This window comes from Cherax quadricarinatus, chromosome 7, assembly GCF_038502225.1.
Source record: "Cherax quadricarinatus isolate ZL_2023a chromosome 7, ASM3850222v1, whole genome shotgun sequence".
Taxonomy (NCBI): domain Eukaryota; kingdom Metazoa; phylum Arthropoda; class Malacostraca; order Decapoda; family Parastacidae; genus Cherax; species Cherax quadricarinatus.
In genome coordinates this window covers 41,663,809-41,673,809 of record NC_091298.1, presented here as the reverse complement: position 1 = coordinate 41,673,809, position 10,001 = coordinate 41,663,809, and positions in this window count along the sequence as shown.

Below are 10,001 nucleotides of genomic sequence, written 5' to 3'. Positions count from 1 at the left end.
TTTGTTTAGACCGATTGTTTCATAGACCACTGAGGATATAGCAACTAGTGTCAGCAGACACTTGTGTCAGGACATTTTTATTCCATACGCTGTACGCTAGACAAATTAAAGTCATGGTCTGAACAGTGGCAGACGCAGCTCAGTGTAGACAAGTAAACTAACCTTAGTTACTTTATATAAGTAGCCAGGGTCACCACCTTAGTTACTTTATATAAGTAGCCAAGGTCACACCACCTTAGTTACTTTATATAAGTAGCCAAGGTCACACCACCTTAGTTACTTTATATAAGTAGCCAAGGTCACACCACCTTAGTTACTTTATATAAATAGCCAAGGTCACACCACCTTAGTTACTTTATATAAGTAGCCAAGGTCACACCACCTTAGTTACTTTATATAAGTAGCCAAGGTCACACCACCTTAGTTACTTTATATAAGTAGCCAAGGTCACACCATCTTAGTTACTTTATATAAGTAGCCAAGGTCACACCACCTTAGTTACTTTATATAAGTAGCCAAGGTCACACCACCTTAGTTACTTTATATAAGTAGCCAAGGTCACACCACCTTAGTTACTTTATATAAGTAGCCAAGGTCACACCACCTTAGTTACTTTATATAAGTAGCCAAGGTCACACCACCTTAGTTACTTTATATAAGTAGCCAAGGTCACACCACCTTAGTTACTTTATATAAGTAGCCAAGGTCACACCACCTTAGTTACTTTATATAAGTAGCCAAGGTCACACCACCTTAGTTACTTTATATAAGTAGCCAAGGTCACACCACCTTAGTTACTTTATATAAGTGTCCAAAGTCACATGACCGAAATTAATACAATAAAGATGTCGAACGTATTTAAACTTGTTTCTTTTGATCTGTATTGTGGGTATCACTATATCTGTCAGGATGTATGTGTCAGGATGTATGTGTCAGCTGAAAACAAATGTAGTGTCAGCTGTTCAATGTGAATCATCATTATTAAAGCAACTGACACCCATGTGTGTGTCAGCTCAATGTTAATGTACAGTTCTATGTTATTGTGCAGTTTCATGTTATTTTATAGTTTCATGCTGTTGTACAATACTATGTTATTGTACAGTTCTATGTTGTTGTACAATACTATGTTATTGTGCAGTTTCATGTTACTGTACAATACTATGTTATTGTACAGTTGTATGTTACTGTACACCACAACACCTGACAACAAAACCATACCCCCGGCCGGGATTGAACCCGCGGTCGTAGAGTCTCAAAACTCCAGCCCGTCGCGGGTTCAATCCCGGCCGGGGGTATGGTTTATTTGCAATCGTGTCATTACGATTTCTTGAGTCACCTGACAACAACTACCAACACTAACACCAACATGTTAGATAAGACACATATGCAACAGCACTACCAGCAGCACTACCACCATCACTACCACCATCACTACCACCATCACTACTAGCACCACTACCACCTTCACTACCATTACTAGTACCACCATCACTACTACTACCACTGGCACTACTACCACTGGCACTACCACCACCAATACCACCACCACCACTACCATTACCACAATCATCACTATCACTATACCAACACCATCCCCATCAATCAGCAGTATTAACACCATCACTATCACCTTTATATTTTCATGAAAATATTCATAGGTTACAATACCTTCTCATTAAAATTTTCATAGGATACCCTATATTTTTATTAAAATATTCATAGGATACCCATTTTTTCACTGAAAAGAGACATGGCAGGTATAACAGGAAAGGCACTGCAATGGATCAAAGAATGCTTGACCGGAAGATTATGGTACGCGAAGAGACGTCAGACTGGGCGCCTGTGACGAGCGGGGTTCCACGGGAGTCGGTCTTAGGACCAGTGCTGTTTCTGGTACATGTGAATGATATGACGGAAGGGATAGACTCTGAAGTGCACCTGTTTACAAACGATGTGAAGCTAATGAGGAGAATTCAATCGGACGAGGATCAGGTAGGACTACAAAAGGATCTGCACAGGCAGCAAACCTGGTCCAGCAACTGGCTCCTAGCGTTTAACTACACCAAGTGCAAAGTCATGAAAATCGGGGTAGGTACCTGGGTGTTCGTCTAGGGGGCCAAAGATTGCAAACTTCACTTAATGAAAAGGCTCATGGAGTGAGCATAATGCCAGGCACATCTCCTGTGGCGCACATCAACCAAATAACTGCTGCAGTATATGGGCACCTAGCAACCCTAATTATAGCCTTCCGACACCTAGGTAAGGAATCGTTCAGGACTCCATACACAGTATACGTCAGTTCTACACTGGAGTATGCAGCACCTGTTTGGAACTCACACCTAGTCAAGCACCTTCAAAAAATTAGACAAAGTTCAAAGGTTTGCAACGAGACTAGTCCCGGAGCTACGAGACTAGTCCCGGAGCTACGAGACTAGTCCCGGAGCTAGGAGAGATTAAAGGAAATCGACCTGATGACACTGGAGGACAGGATAGAGAGAAAAAGAGACATGATAACGACATATAAAATACTGAGAGTAATTGGCAAGGTGGAAAGAGACAGGATGTTCCAGAGATGAGACACAGCAACAAATGGTCACAACCGGAAGTTGTGTGTGTATATATTATATATATATATATATATATATATATATATATATATATATATATATATATATATATATATATATATATATATATATATATATATATATATGCGAGTGTGTGTGTGGGTGCTCACCTGGTTGTGGTTGCAGGGGTTGAGCCATAGCTCCTGGCCCCGGCTCTTCACTGGCCGCTACTGGGTCACTCTCACTGCACCATTAGCTTTATCATACCTCTGCTTAAAGCTATGAATGGATCCTACCTCCACTACATCGCTTCCCAAACTATTCCACTTCCTGACTACTCAGTGACTGAAGAAATACTTCTTAACATCCCTGTGATTCATCTGTATGTTCAACTTCCAGCTGTGTTCCCTTGTTGCTGTGTCCCATCTCTGGAACATTCTGTTTTGTGGCTAGCTGGTCCAGTGGCTAACGCGACGGTCTGGAGTTTTGAGACTCTGATCGCGGGTTCTATCCCCACCAGTGCTATGGTTTGTTTGCAATCGTGTTATTACGATTTCGTGAGTCATGTCTTTGTCTACCTTGTCAATTCCTCTCAGTATTTTGTATGTCGTTATCATGTCCTCCCTATCTCTCCTGTCCTCCAGTGTCGTCAGGTTGATTTCCCTTAACCTCTCCTCGTAGGACATACCTCTTAGCTCTGGGACTAGACTTGTTGCAAACCTTTGCACTTTCTCTAGTTTCTTTACATGCTTGGCTAGGTGTGGGTTCCAAACTGGTGCCGCATACTCCAATATGGGCCTAACGTACACGGTGTACAGGGTCCTGAACGATTCCTTATTAAGATGGTGGAATGCTGTTCTTAGGTTTGCTAGGCGCCCATATGCTGCAGCAGTTAGCTGGCTGATGTGCACTTTAGAAGATGTGCCTGGTGTTATACTCACCCCAAGATCTTTTTTCTTGAGTGAGGTTTGTAGTCTCTGACCCCCCTAGAGTGTACTCCGTCTGCGGTCTTCTTTGCCCTTCCCCAATCTTCATGACTTTGCACTTGGTGGGGTTGAACCCTAGGAGCCAGTTGCTGGACCAGGTCTGCAGCCTGTCCAGATCCCTTTGTAGTTCTGCCTGGCTTCATTCAAATGAATTCTTCTCATCAACTTCACATCTGCAAAACAAGGACACTTTGGAGTCTATTCCTTCCGTCATGTTGTTCACAAATATCAGAAACAGCACAGGTCCTAGGATTGACCCCTGAGGAACCCCACTTGTCACAGGTGCCCACTCTGACAAATCGCTTCATACCATGACTCGCTGCTGTCTTCCTGACAAGCATTTCCTGATCCATTGTAGTGCCTTCCCTGTTATCCCTGCCTTGTCCTCCAGTTTTTGCACTAATCTTTTGTGTGGAACTGTGTCAAATGCCTCCTTACAGTCCAAGAAAAATACAATCTACCCAGTGGCCCAGTGGCCTGGGGGGTGGCCCAGTGGCCTGGTGGCTAAAGCTCCCGCTTCACACACGGAGAGCCCGGGTTCGATTCCCGGCGGGTGGAAAAATTTTGACACGTTTCCTTACACCTGTTGTCCTGTTCACCTAGCAGCAAATAGGTACCTGGGTGTTAGTCGACTGGTGTGGGTCGCATCCTGGGGGACAAGATTAAGGACCCCAATGGAAATAAGTTAGACAGTCCTTGATGACGCACTGACTTTCTTGGGTTATCCTGGGTGGCTAACCCTCCGGGGTTAAAAATCCGAACGAAATCTTATCTTATCTTATCTTATCTTTACCCCTCTCTCTTTTGTCTTACTACTGTCACCTTGTCATAGAACTCCAGTAGGTTTGTGACACAGGATTTCTAGTCCCTGAAACCGTGTTGGCTGATGTTGACAAGCTCATTTCTTTCTTGGTGCTCCATCGCTCTTCTGATAATCTTCTCCATAACTTTGCATACTATACATGTCAGTGACACTGGTCTATACTTTAGCGCTTCTTTTCTGTCTCCTTTTTTAAAAATTGGGACTACATATGCTGTGTGTGTGTGTGTGTGTGTGTGTGGTGCGGAAAAGGTAAAACTTGCGATTTTGATTTAAATAGCAAGGCACTTCTTGCCTAATAGGGCAAGCGAAAATTTGTGTATGCCATAATTTTGCAAAAATCATTTTGAACCTAACGAATAAAAAATATGTTTCATTGTGTGTGTTAATTATTAAATTACTGTATACCTATATAAAACATATTTAGTTTGATTAAGGTAAATTAAATTACACTTTATATATTAAGGTTAGGTAAGTTTCCTAAGGTTCTTTTGGTACAAAATCATGAATTTTTATATTAACATAATTGAAAATATTGACCAGTTTTACTTATTCGGCACGACATTATATATACATGTATATGAAAGTGTATGTTCATGTGGGGTCCACTATAGGTACACAGAGTGGACCCACATTTGTACACGATTTAAATGCTAAAGTGAGCTAAATGATAATGGGAAAATCTGAGATATGCATAAAAAAGATTAGATAATAGGTAAAACGATATTTAAGAAAAAGAATAAATAAGCATGTTATTGTACGTATTGACAGCAGTTTGCTGGAATATGTGTTAGTAGATAAAATGTTGATGAGTAGATGTCAGGATATGAATGATTTTAAAGGGAGAGACATATATCAGATCATTATTCAGGTGTAGCTACAATGTAAGAGGTAGATAGGATAGAAGGAGAATGGCATAAGTGGGTAAGACAAAAGTAAAAATAAATAAATTAAAGACGTAGTTAGGTGTAGACATAAACAGTTATTGGGAAAAGATGAGCTAGAGTATAGATAATGTGGAGGGAGGGGGGTGATTAGTGTGTATCAGAAGTTTGTGTGTGTAGGAGGGAGGATCAGGAGGAAAGGGGAGCGACTGGTGGAATGAAGAGGTTATGTAGGTGGTAAGGGAGAAAATGTTGGCATGCGAGAGGCTTGTGTAATACAAAAGTGATGAACGGAGTCATGGAGTATATGGAGAGTAAGAGATGGTGAGTGCTGAGGGACTGCTGAAGGAGAGCTAATAAGAAAGTGGGTGAAATTTGATGTAAAGAATTTTCCTGAGGAAAAGATGAAATTTAGGTGTAAAAATCAATAAGTTGAGAAAGCCTGGGAAAGCAATGGATTTAAGAGATAAAGTTCAATTTGGAAGTCATTAGATAGGCAGGTGGAGTTATTGGGAAGAGGGAGTGATTATTTTGAGTTGTTAGAAGTTGATGAAGAATGGGATGTATAGATTTCCTTTATTAAGAAGACATATATTCCATATCTTACAAGTGATTGATAATCAGATGTTAGTGAGAGAAGGTGTGTCAAGCAGTGGGTAGAATAAAAGGGGGTATAGATGGCATAAAGACAGAAATGATAAAAGCAAGTGGGGATATAATTTTAGAATGTTTGGTGCATTTGTTCAGTATATGCATGAAAGAGGGAAGTTTCCTAGGGATTGTAAGACAGTGTTCATAGTTGCTTTGTATTATGAAAAATGGGTCTTTTGCCACCAGGTCCCATGGCCTGGTGCTCTCGCTTCACACGGTGAGTGTCTGGGTTCGATTCCCAGGAAAGGGGTGGAAACATTGGGCATGTTTCCTTACATCGGTTGTCTATGTTCCCCATCAGTAAAATGGGTACCTGGGTATTAGTTGACTATTGTGGGTTGCATCCTGGGTCAAAATATATCTAATTTGCCCGAAATGCTCTGCATAACAAGTGGCTTCTATACAGTATTATGTCATTGATGTCAGCTAGACCTTTATACCTTGTACATGTACTTGTGGAAATAAAGATAATATATTATTATTATAAGGGAATTAGCTCCTTGTGTATCCCAGGTAAAGGGTATGGTAGAATTTCTACAAGAATCACTTATGAAAGATTCAAGAAAAAAAATCACAAAATACACAAATAAAGAAACATAAAATAAAACAGAGCACAATAAAGTAAGCAGCATCAAAATAATTACGACATATTGACTTGTGAAAATAGTAAACACAGAAGCTACTCAGCGAGAGTAATCAATGTATAGATTGCAAAAACAAAGCAGAATTAAAAGAAATAACCTTACTTATTAGGATAAACAGAGTAAATAGAACATTGCAAATAATTAAAAAAGGTTGAAGTAGATAGTCGATAGACAACTTATGAAAAGACACAAGGAAAAAAATACACTGAACATGACTACAACAGAAGGAAGGTTGAAGGTGAAGTAGAGACATGAACACGACGTACACAACATATGAGAGGATGGAGAGAGATTTTCCAAAAGAGGATTATAAAAGAGATACTTGGGCTCAGATGAGACACAGGAATTGGGAAAAAATTTTATTCTGTATTAATTAAGGAAGTAAAGACATGGCAAGACCTAATGAAGAGATGGAGACAGACTCAACATAAAGCTTCAGAAACAAGTTAGTCAGGGCCCTGGTGACTTACCTGGCAACAACCAGTTTAAAAATGGATCCAAAAGGTATCAATCACTGTATACTTCAAGGTTGTGTTCTCAGCAGTAGCCTCTTCCTGTCTGCCATTAATAGCCTTGTCTCTGTTCTCCTTTCCACTGTTTGGAGGTTTCTATCGATTTTACTATAGCTAGTGCACTTTCTGGCTGTCGCCTTGTAGTGACATGTCTCCGGTGTGTTATTGATCTGGCTTCCAACTGGGCCACCTCTCACGAATATAAGTTTTCTGCTGCCAAAAAGCACCAGATAACTTGCAAAAGGCTTCCTATTATCCCTCATACCCTTCTGTACCTGAATGGCTCCCGTACCCCTAAACAGGTTACAGCTAACGTGTTGGTTTGGAGTTTTACGACTCACTAGCAGCGAGTTCAGTCCCCGCCCGTACCTTGTTTGTTTGCAATTGTGTCATTACGATTTTGTGAGTCAAATATATCGTTCTTTGGTTGTATCTCAGAATGTCCTGGAAGCCTCCCACACACTGTATGAAAATTGCTTGGCATAGACTCTTGAACCTACTTAAAAGCTTTAGCACATTTTACTTAAAACAAAAAATATAAACAGGGAGGATTTATAACATCCCCTCCTTTCCTGACGCCTACTTAACCTGCCTTTGGTCCAACAGTCTATACACCAACATCACACAGGTGAGGCCTCACCACCTAATGTTGACATACATTACCTAGGCAGGTACTGACGTGACTACCACCAAAAACACACACACTCTTGGGAAATCTGATACCCTCCTCCACCAGCTCGCCGAGCTTCAGTCCACTAGGTAGTCAGAAAGGCCATCTACTCACCTACTGCAACCACTGCAAAACAAGAGCAGATAAATGTCTACACTACAGTATGTACAGTATACACGAGAAAATACATGAGCAACTACATTCTCTATCCCCTTCACATAACGAATCGCCATAGTGAGCATTTGAGTGTTGTTCCTCGGTACAGGAGGGAAACGTAGGACTATTGTGGCATAAATTGTCTGATGACTTTTAAGTTTACTGGCAGTAATTGTCCTACTGTTTTTTCAACAACACTATTATCACTTTCCAAAACCCAGGCTGTGTAAACCAAATTCACATTACATTTCAAGTTATGCAAAAAATTAAAGTACCTGTAGAGTGCAATTTCAAACATCGGGTCATGGAAATTAAATAAACCTGCCACATACTCACAACTTTTGAATCTTCTACATCAATGAAATTATTCATAAGAGGAAACCCTTCAGCCTTAATTATCAATTATACTTTGTGGTAGTCAGTGAACATGCAGAGAGTGTCATCTTGTGTCAGACGCTTGAAAGGCAATGTTCACTGACTCGTTGAATACAGTGAAAATATAAAAAAAAAAAGTCACCTCTTCCACCATACACCACATCTCAATTAAGTTTATTCTACTCAAAATCTGCTGAATTTGCTCAGCTACATCTACCTCATGGAGATTCATGCCCCCTTTTCTAACATTAGAAAAGTAATTTGCAAAGTTCCATGGTAGCTGAGCAATACACCAAGCCTTTTAAACCAATATTAAAAGTACACTTTTCAAAGACTTGTACGTCACTATTCATAATGTTGTTTACTTCAGACTGGTGATCCAGGATCTCCTGCCAGACCTCCGTCACCACTAGAATCTCTACTGCACAGACATATCTTGGAAATTAATAGCACAAAACACTTGCTTATTACAGCAGAAATTGCTTCAATAAATAATAAATCACACAGCAAAGCACATAGGTACACTAAATTATTGTTATAATCACAGAAAAATATTATTATTACTCTTAAATAACTCACTAAATCATTAAATGTGCACATAAAAAAATCAGCCAGAAAAATAATTTTATTAATTACACCTAAAAAAGTTTTACTAATTATATTTTATAATTAATTCTTCCTTTAAATATTGACTCTCCAAGTTTCAAATGTAAATTATCATTCTATTTTTGATAATTTTCCAGGATATAGTCCACCATGTTACGCTTTTGACTGCGTAACGTAATTAAAAGTCTTGGCTCGTAAGGGTAAACAACCTGCCTAGTCTAAGGGTATTAAAATTACTCCACTCATAAACCACTCTCGAGCCAGCTTGTGGAGTCAACAGTTATTAACAGGAGAGCAGCATCCCTTCTAAGACGAACGCACTAGCAAAGTCCAATTTTATCAAGGCTCTTTCATCGTCCACGTTGTTGATATGTACTCGTGATGCGTGGGCAGCTGCTTCACAGCCTTGTTGAACACCAAAACCGAGCTGAATTGGTTTCTTACTGCAGCCTTAACGGCTAGACACCGAAGGCTGTTGCTCACTGCAATGGGCCTGATTCCTCCATCTTTTTTCCGGAGGGCACACAATGAGGCACCATAGAAAAGCTGTCTCATGGCCTCTGGGACACTGCCAGCCAGGCACAGGTTGGGAAATTTAGTGAGTTCAGACAGCAACCTCTCTGGAACATCACCAAGTGCTGGACTGAGCGTTTGTTTTAAGTGTTATGGCCTTAAACCGATGAAGCCTCCTGCTGACCCCTGTGAAAATTAATTATATATATATATATATATATATATATATATATATATATATATATATATATATATATACAGGAAGGCCCCACTTATACGGCTGGTTAGATTCCAGGCTACCGCCGTAAAGCGGAAACCGCCGTAAAGTGGAACACCCTTTTTTTCCACTTACAAATGCATACAAACACTAGATAACAAGTTTACACTAACATATATTAAGTTAGCAATAGAACCAGGCATCAAAAAACAATAAAAAAGTACAATACACACATAGTGCACTCATTACTTACCTTAAAATATTTGTAGTCTTAATGTAGGGTCAGGAGTAAGTAAATGAGATAAAACGAATAAATGAGAGAGAGAAAGAATGAGTGCATGAGAGAGGACAGGCGCAGTTATGTAAACAAACCAGGCGAAGGTAAGTTTTGTAAACGAAG